Genomic DNA, 15,390 nt, shown 5'->3' on the forward strand with positions numbered 1-15,390 from the left:
CTATCAGGTCAAGGGATGAATTGTTGAGGATTAAAAACATTGCAGAGAAGTTGAATGCTTCCATTGCATCAGTCTTGACAACAGAGGATGTGTAGATGGCTTTTGTTCTCAGGTAACTAAAAGGAAGGTGCTGTCAGAAACTGTGGTATCCAAAGAAAAGGTGTCGTGAGAAAAGTGATAATTTAATTTGCCACAAGTCACCAGGACCAAATGCTATTCTCCAGAGTTCTGAAGGACCTTAAGAATGAAGTAGCTTAGCTGCTAACAAAAATATACTGCTAATTAAAATCAGCAACTTTGCTGGAGGGTTTTTTAAAGTGCTAGGTGTGATGTTGAAAATTCCAGATCCTAACATCACTACCAGGTATAGTAGTTGAAATAACTTCAAACAGTTATTAAACACTTAGATTAAATATCATAGGGCTAAACCAGTATTGCGTCTGTGCCTCTCCTAATTGAATTCTTGAAGGAGCAATAAAGATATATAGTTTACTTGGACTTTCCATAAACCTTTGGCAAAAATCCTTTTATGAGACTTTATGAAGGAAACTGAGTAGTTATTCTTTGAGTGATATCCCTGTGGGTGCTCCACTGTAGGTGCAGCTGCACCCCCGGCACCTGGGATAAGAGGTCTTCACTAGCTGTGCCTGTTGGACTGCACATGTGCACCTCCCCTCTCTCGTGGTGTGCGGGATGTGTATATATAGTACTGTGCAGTCCAACCACCCCCAGTTCTTTGTCTACTGCCTTTGGTCTGGGATGGAATCCACTAGGAGAGCCAGCTTTTCCTATTCCCTTATATATAGTGCCTTACCTGATAGAAAAACAACTAGCTACACTTCCTTCTCCTTCTATCTGTATAACATTTTTTTGTTTGTTTTGTTAACTTTTATCTTTACAGTTCTCCTAGATTAGGCTTCTGTTTTTCCCATTTCCCAACTGGAAGCCCTTTTCTCTTACTCTTACGCCTGGCTCTCCTGGGTTTAAGAAGTTCATCTTATGCGGGGCTGCCTTCTCAATAATGGATGGCCACCCATAGTGTATCTGCTATCTGGGAGAGGGACACGTTCCTCAAAAGTGATCCCACTGCCTCGACCTGAAACCCAGAGCCAGAAAAGATAGGGACCTTGGATTGAAACTTCTCATGGAGAAATCACTTCTTCCGGCATCAGACCCGAACTCTTCCCTAGAGAGGCCCTCATGTTCTACCAGGTCATTTGTCAACCCCACTCTTCCACGCCCTGTCAAGAGAGTCATCCTGTGAGCATGCGGATGACAAGAAATGGGCTTCCTCCTCCTCTCACTCTGAGCCATAGCCCACCAGAACACTGTTCCCAGCTAGGTTGGTGGCTTCAACCTCATTTGACAGGGGACATAACTCCAGGGCTTGTCTAAGTATCTCTAGTACTAGCTTAAAGAAACCTGTCTAAAGACTCTATCCAGGCAGACCTTCAGCCCTTGGTGCCGTTTCCCAGCTTTGAGGACCGAGGCAGCCCACTTGCAGCACTAATGCCATTTCTGGCACCAACAAAGCCATTGACACCAGGCAAATCTTTGGCACCAGCTAAATCTCTGGTGCCATGTTCTGAAACTTCAGGAATGTAGACCCGCTCTTTGGCGCTGGACTTACAACAGCACCGATGATGTTCCTTCCTCCTCCACAAGACTTCAGATACCTAAAGACCTTCTGATATCTGATGCTCCTGAATATCCCCTTCTTCGACTGGCCCTCCCCCCACTTCTACCCTCCTCTCTAGACTCTCAACATTCCTCCCTCTTTGCCGAGGATCTTCCCCAGTGAGGAGGAGGACGAGGGCAAATTGCACCGGGTTATCCTCGCTATACGACCCCCCAATCCTGGCAGGGACCACCATGGATGCAGCCACATGTGCCACTCCCACTAAACTGGCCATATTGGGACCCTTGGGCTATTTACGGGGCACAATTCAGGAACCCTCCCAGAGATCAAAGCTGGAGACCTACTCCTCCCTTCTCCATTGGCGTCTTGCCGTCAGGAAGTTGAACCGTCACCAGTACCAACTGAGGAGGAAGATGAGGAAAAAGCAGGCTTCCCCAACTTTACATTTTTCCTTCTCCTCACCTGAGAAGGCGATTATGCCTCCATCCCCTAAATCTGCCGATAACTCCAGGCAGTTCCAAGATCTATTCCATAGGATTGTAGACTCCCTACAGATCCCACTGGAGGAAGTCAAAGACTGGTAGCATAAACTGCTGGATATCCTCCACACATCCTCTTCCGCAAAGATCACACTACCAATCAGTGAAGCTTTTCTTGAACCTGCAAAGGTTCTGTGTCGGACCCCGTCTTCCATCAGTCTGACCTGCAAACACGCTGATAGAAAATATTACATTCCAGCAGAGGATGCTGAATTTTTATTTTTGCACCCCCCCCCCCCAAATTCTTTAGTGGTCAGTGTGGCACAGGAGAGAGGTCGTTAGTACCGATCTTGATCTAGCCATCCAGACAGAGATTGGAAACACCTGGACTTATTTTGATGCAAGACATACTCTTCAGTCACGCTACAGTTGAGGATTTCAAATTATGGCCAAGTATAATTATCTAAACTACTTTAAATTGGAGAAACTTAGCCATGATTGATCAGAGACTTAAAAAGGAGCAGTTCCAGTCCTTGATAGTGGAGGGACACCACCTAGCCTGTATGGCCCTACAAGCCTCATTTTAGGCTCTCCAGTCACCAATCCATTGCAACTGCTATGGTCATGAGACTTGCATCATGGCTACACCTCTTGGGCTTTCCTAAGGAGATACAAACCACAGTATAGGACATACCATTCAAAGGACAGAAACTATTCTGGGAACGCACAGATAACTCTCTGCACTCCCTTAAAGACTTGCAAGCTACACTTCATTCTCTCAGGATATACGCGCCAGAAGCAGAGACACACTTGGGGAAGTACCAACTCCCCTCGTGATCCCGAACCCAACAGCACACCCCTCAGTGACATTACCACACCCAACGACGTTGACAAAAAGCTCCAACTAAATGTAGACTCCCCCCCCCCCCCCCCCACTTCTGAAGGGGCTACATCTCACTCACCAGCACCAAAGCAACTATTTTGAAGGTGTGGTCGAGGCCCTGAGAAGCCTTCCCTTGTTCCAGTCATCCTCACCATCTCTGATGTTCCAACAGTTTGGCAACCGACTAACTCCGTTTTTCCCATCTTGAAGTCTAGGCCCCTCATCACATGGCAGCGGCCATATTTGTGGTCAGACACGCAAGACTGCACATGCGATGTCTTCAAGCATGGCTCCATTCCGTATACCTCCCCCACAAACACAGCATTCACAAACTTTTATCTATGTCAGGGTGAGTCAAGGATTCACTACTGTGATGGACACAGCCCAACAAGGTCTATGTTGGAGTTCTGTTCTTATCACCATCACCAGCTATGATCCTAACCACCAATGCCTCCTTAATTGTTTGGGAAATGCATCTACACGCACACATAGTGCAGAGCAGATGGTCGTCGACCGAATCCATCTTACGCATCAACCTCCTAGAGCTACGAGTGGTTTGCAATGCCTGCTGATGTATGTTTCTTCTTCTCAAACAGTCTACCGTAAGAGTGTTGACGGACAGTCTTGCCTTCATGTATTATATCAACAGACTGGGCGGGGTGAGGTACCACTTGTTATGCATGGAGACAATCAAACTGTTGTTCTGGATAAACCAGTTCCACATTTCTATTTCAGCCACGTACCTTCTGGGACACCAGAATACCACCGCAGACATACATAGCAGGACATTCTCACACGATCACAAGTGGGAGCTGGATATGCGAGCACTTCACCCCTTATTCAACCATCCCACCATAGATCTTGGACACTCACCACAACTCCTGCTGCCCTCAATTCTGTTCTAGAGTGGGACTGGGGCACAGAGTGCTTCGAGATGCATTCCTCATAACGTGGGATGCACTTCTCCTGTAAGCCTTCTTCCCTCTCTTCCTCCCCCCCCCCCCTTCGCAAAATACAGGCCGACTGAGCGCAGATCATAGGTTTGCGCCACAGCTCAGAATAGCTCCAACCTGGCCACGACAGGCCTGGTATACTTCCACGCGTGATGGTATGCTGACTGATTTCTCTCCACCTAACACTGTGGCTCCTCTCACAGGACTCAGGATGCATCCCAATCCAAATGCTTCCCCTCAAAGCCTGGCTCCTCTTCTGGTGTCAGGATATTGACTGCATCTGAGCAGGTTAAGATACTTTTGAGTAGCAGATGTGACACGACTAAACACGTGTACATTCACAATGAGATTTTATTGCTGGTGCGCCTCACACCTGGTTGATGCTGCACAGTTATTCTTGATTACATTCGACACCTTAAGCAGTCAGGATTGGCCAATAGTTCTATTAGGGTACAGTTGACAGCAATCTCTTCTTTTCATTCCCTCATTGATGGCCACTCCATCTTTGCATACCTGTTCATGAAGCACTTCTTGAAGGGTATTTGAAAAATCTCTTATCCTCATATAAGAGACCCTACCCCAGCCTGTAACCTAGCCCAGTCCTTATCTATCTAGATCAACGTTTCTCGGATATGGCCACTGTGGCTGCATACGGCCACCAGGGGCTTTACTTGCGGCCACAGCCTCCTGGGCAGTGATTGGGGGGAGGGGCAAGGCAGCAAGGAGGGGTTGGGCCCTGCCCCCCTCTTGAGCCACAAACATTGGAGGAGCAGACAGCCATTATGAGTTCCCCACCTTCCTGGGGGTGGTGGAGCTCAGGCTTCAGCCCTGGTGTAGCAGGCAGCAGGCTCTGGCCACATGGTAGTGGGCTCTTACTGTGGGGCTTCAGGCTCTGGGCTTTGGCTGCAAAGCGGTGGGCTCCATCTACTGGCCGCTGGGTTTCAGGCTGCGGCTGCTGGCCTTTGGGCTCGGGCTCACGCCCCCTCCCCCTTATCAATCCTGGCCCCCGCTGCCACCCTGTCCCCTCACCTATCCACCCCATCACCCTTGGCTTCCACTGCTTCCCTACCCATGTTCCCATCCAAGGCTTAATTTGTCCCCCAGCTTGCCAGGGCTGAGTAAGTCTGTTGTGAAAAATATTTGCATGTTTAATATCACGTTTCACTGCTTCCCAGCTAGCTAACAAGTCTGCTTTGAAAAGTGACATTAACAAACATACAAATATCACTTTTCACAGAAGCAGCCTTACTAGCTAGCAAGTTTTTTTAAAAAAACCTTGCAACCAAAAAAGCAAAAGAAACAACAACAAAAAAGATAAGAACATGCAAAGCACCTTATTTGTGTTTCTGTTCTGTTATGGCTCTCGTGGCATATCCACCATAAGTGCTTTATTAAGACAAAGTTACACTACGCCCACACCCAAGATTCTTACCTAAGGTCCCAACACCTTTTCATCTCAAACAACCGATACTTCCCTTTCTTTTTCCTGAAGCCTCACAGTAATCAACAGGAGGCAGCGCTACACACCCTGGATGTGTGGCATGCATTGGCCTTCTACTTGGACAGGACTAAACCCTTCCGGAAATCACCATGAATATTCCTCTCCACCATCGAAAGTTCCAGAGGCACTGCTATATCTAAACAATGCCTTGCTAAATGGATCTCCGCATATATGTTTATCTTACGAACTTCATGAGAGACAACCAACGCAATCAGAACACATTCCACACGATCGCTATCTACCTCGATTGCCTTCCTTAATAATGTCCCCGTGGATGACCTTTGTAAGGCTGCCACGTGGGCATTGACAGACACTTTTGCCTAGTACTACACTCTTACGCACGAAGCCTCAACGGACACTCTCCTCGGATATGCTGTCCTATCCGCGGCTGTGCGGTAACTGAGGTGCCCATCTTCCTCCCCTTTGCTTCGGAGCCAAAAACATAATCTCTGCAGCAGAGAAGGAACTTGGGGGTAGTCTGACTGCACAGTGCTGTATGTACATCCCACGCATAGTGCAAGAGAGGGGAGGTTCACGTGTGGTCCGATAGGCATTGCTAGTGAAGATATGAAATCCCAGTTGTAGATCCTCCAGGTGCAGCCAGGTAATATAGTTTGCCTTTCAGGCCCACATTAACTCTTTCATCACTTGTGTGGAATATGCACCCTATCACAGTAAAATTCAAAAAGATTTATACATGCTTTTAGAATAATAAGAGGGAAAAATTGTATAAGTGCTATAAACATTCAACCTTGAGAACTTAACTTCCTTGGAAGAACAAGTTTGAAGGAAACTTCTTCATAATCATGCTTGCATAATTGTCCACTGTAGTGGATTTGTATCTTATGAAACATCTGGTACTGACCAGTGTCTGATTAGTTATGCAATTCCTATGTCCCTTCTCCAACCTACCTACTATATTGGATCCCTACCTCAAGATTTATAACAATCATGCTTCCATCAGTTGGCATTTTTGCTGGTGAGTAGCTCTCAACAGTGCTTCAGCATTGGTTGTTTTCAATTTCTAAGTTTTGGCGAGGCTTTTTTTACATTTTGTTGCAATCCTCTTCCTGTAGCATCAGGTCACTTTAAGAGGTTCTCAATTTTGCCACTTTGGCTTTGTACCAACTATTCATTTTGTTCTGAGAGCACGTGTGGCATGGAACTTCAAAGGTGGTCCTTCCTGACCTGTGTGGCAAGGTCTCTTTAACTCTAAGACAGGGTAGGCAAACTTTTTGGCCCGATGGCCACATCTGGGTATGGAAATTGTATGGCGGGCCAGGAATGCTAATGAAATTGGGGGTTGGGGTGTGGGATGGGGGTGAGGGCTCTGGCTGGGGGAGCAGGCTCTGGGATGGGGCCAGAAATGAGTTCAGGGTGTGGGAGGGGGCTCCAGGCTGGGGTGGTGGGTGCGAGGTCTTGGGTTGGGCTGGGGATGGGAGGTTGGGGTTGCAAGAGGGCGCTCTGGGCTGGGACCGAGGGGTTCAGAGGATGGAAGGGGCATTAGGGCTGGGGCACAGGGGGTTGGGGCGTGGGTCAGGGGTGCAGGCTCCAGGTAGCACTTACCTCAAGCAGCTCCCAGAAGCAGCGGCATGTTCCCCCTCTGCCTCCTATATGGAGACATGGCCAGGCGGCTCTTGGGGCGGGGGCAGCATGTGGAGCCCCCTGGCTGTCCTTACGCGTAGGAGCCAGAGCGGGGACATGCCACTGCTTCCGGAAGCCACATGGAGCCACGGAGCGGGCCAAGCCCCGGCCCCTGCTCCCTGGCAGGAGCTCGAGGGCCACAATTAAAACATCTGAAGGGCCGTATACAGCCCCAGGCCATAGTTTGCCCACCACTGCTCTAAGAGGTACTTTTGGCATGCCATCTGTGTTCCTCCATGCATGCTAGTACTTTGGGTGGCCTGTTCCTTTTGGACTTCAAAGACTCTTTAGATCCAGGACAAAGAGTTCTAGAGGGTCTTTCTTTTAGCATCTCCTGATAATTTGGAAAACATTTCTACCTGTTTTGAATCTCTATTGCTGTCAAATTATCTTCTCAATTTTTAAAGTCAAATAAGTTCTACTTAATTATTTTAGAACTGTAGCAAGATCAAAACTTACCGGTGCAGTGCCTCCTGCTGGTCATCTGGGAATTAGTGCTTTTCCAGTCTTGGAGCGCCCTCTGCTGGCCGATGGCTCACCTTCCTCAAGCCCCCGTGTCTCTCCCAAACCCCAGTACCTCTTTACCTCAGGGTTCTGCCCCAGCAGTACCCCCACACTCTGGGTTTCCCCTCTCAGGGGAACTCCCTACCTCTATGCCCACGTTGCCTCAGTGGCTACAGCCAGTCATCACCAAGCCCCCTCTCACTGGGGTAAACTGCAGTCTGTACTGACCACTCATAATTGGCAAGGGGGTCGGACCAGCTGCTTCTGCCTATTCCAGGGCTGCACCTCCCAGCCCCAGTACCTGCATAGACCTTTATCAAGGCCTCAACCTGGGGAGTTACCAGGCTGGAGCTCCCCAGCACTGCTCTGTCCAAGGTACCCTTTGCTCCTTCAGCAGCTAGACAAAGTGAGACCTTGACCCATCTTCTCTCTTAGGGCTTCTTATACAGAATCAAACCCGCTCCTGATTGACTCCCCGTGGCAGCCCTTTCCCATGGCTGTTTTTAACCCCTTCCAAACCGGAGCGGGGTGACTGCCCCACTACAAGAAGATTCAGTAAACTTTTGTATTTCTATATTTTTACAGTATTGGAAATAATAAAAGCACCTTTATTCTTGATACAACTGTGTGCCCACAGCTTGAATTGCCATGATTTCTTTTCTGAAATATGGGACTCTCTAATCAATATTTACCTGAATATTCCAGTGCTGTGTTACACAGTTGGTTGCTTTTTTCATATATAGGCTTGGAAGGATTTGATTTTTATCAGTAAATGTCAATTTCACTATATGTGAACAAAAATCCCTGCCATTAATATTAATGTACAGAGTACAGATAGGCAGAGTGAGAAAGATGCTGCTTGAGAGCTTATTAGCTTGATTTAATGATAGTTACTTTGCATATTTTGACATGTGATGTTGATCATTTGTATTGTAAAGCTATAATTTTTCTTATCTCAACTTCTCCTGTTATTAAATAATTCAGTCCCCTGTTCTCCCCCCCCCCCCCCACATTGTCTGGCTCTCCCATAATTTCAAACAGCTGTGAAATTTAAATTGATACAAATAGACAAATAATGCTTAAGACTATGTATATGTATTATTTATTGCAAGTTTGGCTCTGCTATTTGAAATCTCAGTTTGTGGTTAATTTCTTTAAATTAAAACCAATGATTTTGGTAGTTTCTGATTATTGTAGACCAGTGGTTCTCAAACTTTTGTACTGGTGACCCCTTTCCTATAGCAAGTCTTTGAGAGTGGCCCCCTTATTAAATTAAACACACTTTTTTTTTTAAAATATATTTAACACTATTACAAATGCTGGAGGCAAAGCAGGGTTTTGTGGTGGAGGCTGACAACTCGCGACCTCTTCCCCACTCCCCCCCCATGTAATAACCTCAGACCCCCTTGAGGGGTCCCCACCCCCAGTTTGAGAATCCCTGCTGTAGACAAAATTCACTAATGTCTGGCTGGGGTATGCTAGTGTAAATGGTCCACTGTGTTTAAGGATCGTGATTTGTGGTTTTTTTTTTTTTTTTTTTAAAGGGTGGGGGCACATTTGCATTAGCAAATGGGAGAGCAGTAGAGTAGACACAAGGGGTCAGCATAGCAGCTAAAGTGAGCAGAACTGGCCCAAAAAATGGGAGGTAGCCAGAACAGCTGTTGTGTGTTGATTCTGTAGGTTTGAGGTTCTAGCCGGAGCATGTATCTTAAAGTTCTTTTGTAAATTGAAGTTGCCGTTCCAACAGCCTCCCCTAGTGTAATTCTGGACAAGGGCAGACTCCTGTCTTGTGGGCGAAGTACATCGTTAGTACAGGCTAGATCAGGTCATGCACCATCTTTGCAAAGATGGTGCTACTGTACACTGCTTTCTGTGCTTTTTCATGTTTCTTAAACAAGTGTTTTACTTGTACGTTTTTCTTAAATTGCTTTATTGCCATGGCTCTTCACATATTAACAATTTGAGTGACATAGGAATTTGCTTCTCTTCCCTGCAGCTGTTAAATCCTTCTAATTTCAGGTTCAGATGTGATAAGAAATGCAGTGGAATTCGTTGGATAATATGTTCTGTTGCCTCTTGCTGATTATATGTGTTACCTGATACATGCATATACCTTTCTTTAACTTTTGAAGTCATGGCAGTACATTTTCTTCCATGATTTTTTGCTTTGTATTCATAGCTACAAGTGAGCTTGCAGTGGCGGTTTCATTTGGCTGAAAAAACTAGAGGCCTTTTCACATGTCTCATTTAATATTCAGTTACCATGGAAACTCGCTGATACTGAACTGCATACCGCTGCAGCTGAAGTCTAGAGGCATTGTTAATGGTTTGTTACTTAGAGGCTTATTATCAGTCTTCATAGTGCAACGGAAATAATAAAATTGCTCACCTAAGTGTTACAGAGTAGAGGTAACACAATGGAGTGAAGTAGGTCATAGCATTGCAGATTAGCAAAAGGGGCAAACATAGGCCCATTTACCCAACCACTGAAGTCAGTTTTACCACTGTCCTTAAGAGGTGTGGGGATCGGACTCTTACCTTTTCCTGTTCTCACCCTTTTTCTTATCCAAATTTTTAACATTTGGGTTAATTTTATTTGTTAGTTTTATATGATATATTTTCTCTTTTTCTAGTTGTCTTAATTTCTAACAGATTTAGGAAATCTTAAATATTAAATACTTAAATACTCTTAAGAAGATGCACGTAATGGACTGGAAATTTCTTGAATTTCACTGATGCTATTTTTAATTGTCTCAAGTGGATGTTATCCCTCAAACAAAGATAATCTATACATGGAAAAATTGATCAACAAATATCTTTAACTGGTATGTGATGTACTCCATATGTTTATGGAAATATGCTTAGGAGTGTAAATATAATGTGATTGGAATATGCTTTATGCGAAAGGTCTCTTGTAAGGTATCCTTACAAAGCTTTTCTACTGAGGGTGTTCATCCTATTTGTATGAATGTATCATTCTTGTATCTAAAACTAGAAATATGAGGTTAACTCTGAGGTCCTATTGTAATTATGCAAAGTGTGGGCCATTAATGGTGGGTTAGAATCTTGATGGCACCCATTGACTAGGACAGTTGGCTGTAGATGGTTTATTTATCTGCAAGCCTTCTTGTGGACCTGGGGGCCAGCCTGTGGGTAATAAAGAATGAGGTCTTACAGTGACATGTGATTGTGTCACCTGATACTGGAATCAATCTTAAACCTGGTGCTTTTCCATTTAGAAGGAGGGGTGGGAACCAAGAGAGACAAAAAAGTCCCGCCTTCAGCTAAAGCTATAAAAGGGGGTGGAACAAAGGGGTCCAGTCATGAGAAATCTCCTACTTACCACCGGTGCTGGAACAAGGACTGTACCAGGAGAAAGGATTGGGCTCAGACTAGGAAGGAGTCAAGTCTGTGAAAGAAGCTTATTGGAACATCTCTAAGGGTGAGATTTACCTGTATTCAATTTCTTAAATGTATTAGGCTTAGACTTGCGGTGTTTTGTTTTATTTTACTTGTTAACTTACTTTGTTCTGTCATTACTTGAAACCACTTAAATCCTACTTTTTATTCTTAATAAAATCACTTTTGTTTATTATTGAACCCAGAGTAAGTGATTAATACCTGGGGGAGAAAACAACTGTGCATATCTTTCTATCAGTGTTACAGAGGGTGGACAATTCATGAGTTTACCCTGTATAAGTTTTATATACAGAGTAAAACTGATTTATTTGGGGTTTGGATCCCATTGGGGGATGGGTGCTGGAAACAGGAGTATCTGCTGAGTGGTTTTCAGTTAAAGCCTGCAGCTTTGGGGATGTGGTTCGAACCCTGGGTCTGTGTTGAGGTAGGCTTGCGTGTCTGGCTCAACAAGACAGAGTTCTGAAGTCCCAAGCTGACAGGTAAAATGGGCTCAGAAGTAGTTTCAGCACATCAGGTGACAGTCCCAAGGGGGTCTCTGTGACCAAACCTGTCACAATGTAGAGCCCTGAGTTTAGATAATACACACAATATCTGTTCAGCACAGATCAGAAAAGGAAGATTTTGTGCTATTACACTAATTGACTTCCTCACCACAGAAATTGAAACAGTGTCCAAATCTTCCCACTTTTTGCCTATGTAACTTGCATTTCTATGATCTAACCTCTTTTTTTTTTTTTTTTTTTTTTCTGGCTACATATCTACAACCTTTCTCTGGGTCTTCATCACACCTCTTGATTACTTTAACCACCACCATCTCCTCACAGGCCATCCCAGTAGCCGTATGATGACTTCCTACAATCCATACAAAGTGCAGCTGCTAAGATCTTCCTTGCATGTGAACCTGACCATCTCACTTCTTCTTTGAATTCCTGCACTGGCTTACCCATCTTCACTGCATCAAGTGCATGCTTTTTGTGATTGCTTTCAAGGGCCTATACAACTCTGTCCCTTATTTATTTCCTCTTGTCTTATCAGATCATTTCCCATCCTCTGTGACGCCAGTCTTTGTAGCCCTGTTTGTCTGCTTATCCCACAATTGTCCCCCTGCTTTCTGCAAGAATATATTTTATGCATGGAATGCCCTTCCGTAGCTGCCACACAAAGCCATTATACTCCTTTTTAAAAATCTTTTGTAAGTAGTTACCTTTTCTGCAGTTTCCACAAGAAGTGAACTAAGGCTGGGATTCTCCCTTCCACACAGAAGATGGGCTGAGTCACCCTTGCCTTCCATCTCCCTCTCCTCCAAACCCAGTGGAAGGTGTTGTGCAGGTGTAGGGCCCTAAGTTCCCTGTAAGCTGTGCAGGCCTGCAGCAGGCTATCAAGGGCTGTGCAAGTGGGGAGAGGTGCTGCTTCCCCGGCCCTGGAGCTCCCCCGGTGGAGAGAGATGCCGCTGCCCCGGGCTGCTGAGGCAAGGAGAGGCTGGGAGGAGTTCTCTCCCTTGCCCTCCCTCCTTCCCGCCCCCCATCCTCCGGGCAGCCTGCACCCCCAGCCAGAACCCAAACCGTAATCCTCTGCCCTGGCCCTGAGCTCCCTCCTGCACCCCAAAACCCTCATCCCTGGCCCCACCCCAGAGCCCACACCCCAACTCTTTGCCTGAGCCCCCTCCCAAACCCCTCAGCCCTACCCCCGCCACACATCACCTTCATACTGGTGCACGTAACACAATTCATTCCGCACATGGACATAAAAAATTAGAGGGAACATTGGTGGGGGCTACTCTGGGAGAGGAGAATGAGAGAAGAATGTGCTCGGGACTCTCGGTGTCTTCCTTATCTTTTTGCTGATATTTTTTACCTGGAAAATTTATACAAACTGGACCTATGTTACAACTTCCTCTCATAGGAAATCCCAGGAGTAGCTGCAATCAGGGGTAATCCTTGGTAATGTCATTCCCTCACAGTTTGGCTGTCAGGAAGATGAAGGTAGGGAAGTGCAGGATAATGCAGACTCAGAGTGATGTAGGAAGGTTGCCTCCATAGCTAGCTCCCCATGTGTTAAAATGAGGGATGATCAGGACCTAAGCCATCTACTTACCTGTTTTATTTATCGTGTGTAAGAACTGCTGAATGTTGGAAGAGAGTGGAATCTGGGAATTTACATGAGACAGATGAGGGTTAAATTGTGGAAGATGGTTGGGAGTGAGGGAAGAGAAAGGGGACTAGTGATCAATTAACTTATTTATTTGAACACCAAAACCATGTAACTACTACGATAGATACCTGTTCTCACCATGGTCTTTTGTATTTTACATCTTTATCCTCCATTCTTCATCTATTATGCTCTTTAGGGTAGGATCTGTGCCTTCATTAGTGCTTGTAAAGTATTTAAATACTCACACATTTGAAATAGTAGTAGTAATTACTATCACTACTAAAATTTTTTTGCAATTTTCTTATGTTAAACAAGTTTGCATAGGTTCAGAAAAGATTACTCTTCGAGGGGGGGAAGGTAGATGCTTTATATAAGGAATGTATTATTACAGAAGAAGAAAGGGGTGTAAGTGTACTTTCTTTTAAAAAAGTTGTTTGGCAAAATAACTAAAACTAAATAAAGCCCTGGAAAGCATCTGTTAAAGTGGTAATAGTTGAAATGGGCCCTGCAGGAACAAAAAGCCACATCTCAGAAATTTGTTTTAAATAACTTGGACCTGGTCTGAGCAGTATTAGAATGTACTTTTAATTTGGTAGTACGTATTTCTCCTTTATATGCCATTTCTTCTTTTGGTACAACTCCATTCTATCAGACTGCTAGAATATTTCTTTGCTCAGAGTACAGAGTGGATGGAGGTACAGTGAAACCCCGCTATACCATGATGTTTGGGGTCCAAAAAATTACATAGCACTAAATGCGAGGTCGCGGTGTAGCGGGTTTTCAAGCCCGTCAGAAGTCCCCAAGGCAGTGCATTGAGGTGTGTGGCCTAGTGCCCAGCAGGGGAGAGAAGCTGCAGCCCCGTGCCTGCCGGGGACAGTGAGCACCAGCGCCCACAGCCCTGTTGTTCTCTGTCCCCAGCAGGTGCGGGGCCACGGCTTCTCTCTGGCTTCAAGAGGAGCTGCGGCCCCGCACCTGCTGGGGATAGAGAGCACCGGTGCCTGCAGCCCTGGAGCTCTATGTCCCGGGCAGGCATGGGGCTGCGGCTCCTCTTGAAGCCGGAGAGGAGTTGCAGCCCCGCGCCTGCCAGGGACAGAGAGCACCGGCGCCTGGAGCTCTCTGTCCCTGGCAGGCAGGGAGCCGCGGCTCCTCCTTGAAGCCGGAGAGAAGCCGTGGCCCTGCGCCTGCCAGGGACAGAGAACGACAGGGTTGTGGGCGCCGGTGCTCACTGTCCCCGGCGCTCACTGTCCCCGGCAGGCGCAGGGCCGCAGCTTCTCTCCCCTGCCTGGCACTTCTCTCTTCTGCCTGGCAGGCGTCATGGCATTGGGACCACTGGTACATACAGTACTGTATTACTGTATGTCTTAAACGGGGGCCAAATTGTGATCGTTACATGCGATTTCGCATTATGGCGGGGCGCCTTATTGCGGGGTTTGACTGTATTATGTTGTTAAGAATGATAGATTTTTGTAGATGTTGTTTTGAATCCAGGTTCATGTTTCAGATATCTGTACTTATTTGTTCAGAAATCAAGTTTAAAAAAAACAAAAAAAAACCCAAAACCCAACCCTAAGTGGTCTTGTAACTTTAATCATAGAGAAAACATTGCACTGTCAAAGTAACATTTTTAGTCAACAGAAGAATTTAGGTGAACAATCTATTTACTTTAAGTGAAATATATTATTGAATAGTCTAGTTGCTTGGTGGTGTGCAATTTCTCAGCAATTGTACTTCAGTTCCAGGTTCAGGTTCACAGAAGCTAGGAATGTTGTTGTGTCCAAAGTTGTGTTTCTGAGGGCAAATCTACCCTACAGTGCTACATTGGCACAGCTACATCGATACAGTTGTGCTGCTGTAAACACACTATGCCAACAGAGTGCTCTCCTGTTGGCATAATAGCTTCCGCCTTTCGTGGAGGTGAAATAATGTCGGCAGGAGAATGTCTTCCGCCAACGTGGCTCTGGTGTGGACAACACTTAGGTTGATGTAACTTGTGTCGCACAGGGGAGTCTTTCACACTCCTGAGTGACATAAGTTACATGGACTTAAGCGGTAGTGCAGACCAGCCCTTAAAGGTGTAAGATGAATGGAAATCTCAATCTTGGTTAGCTGTGGTAATAGCTTTGGTAGGTTTGGAGAGCCTTTTCTTGTCCTCTTGGCTGGAGGAATCAAGGGCAGTGCAGGATTAAAGGAAACATCTAGGGGAAAAATAACTATTC

The 15,390-nt window shown here is 45.8% G+C and overlaps 1 protein-coding gene across 1 annotated transcript in view; it reads left to right on the top strand.

Annotated features, from left to right (window-relative positions):
• UHRF2 (ubiquitin like with PHD and ring finger domains 2) overlaps positions 1-15,390 on the top strand; it is a 190,746-nt gene that overhangs the window by 44,642 nt on the left and 130,714 nt on the right. The window lies entirely within an intron of this gene.

The sequence above is a fragment of the Malaclemys terrapin genome, chromosome 6 (assembly GCF_027887155.1).
Source record: "Malaclemys terrapin pileata isolate rMalTer1 chromosome 6, rMalTer1.hap1, whole genome shotgun sequence".
In the NCBI taxonomy this organism is placed as follows: Eukaryota; Metazoa; Chordata; order Testudines; family Emydidae; genus Malaclemys; species Malaclemys terrapin.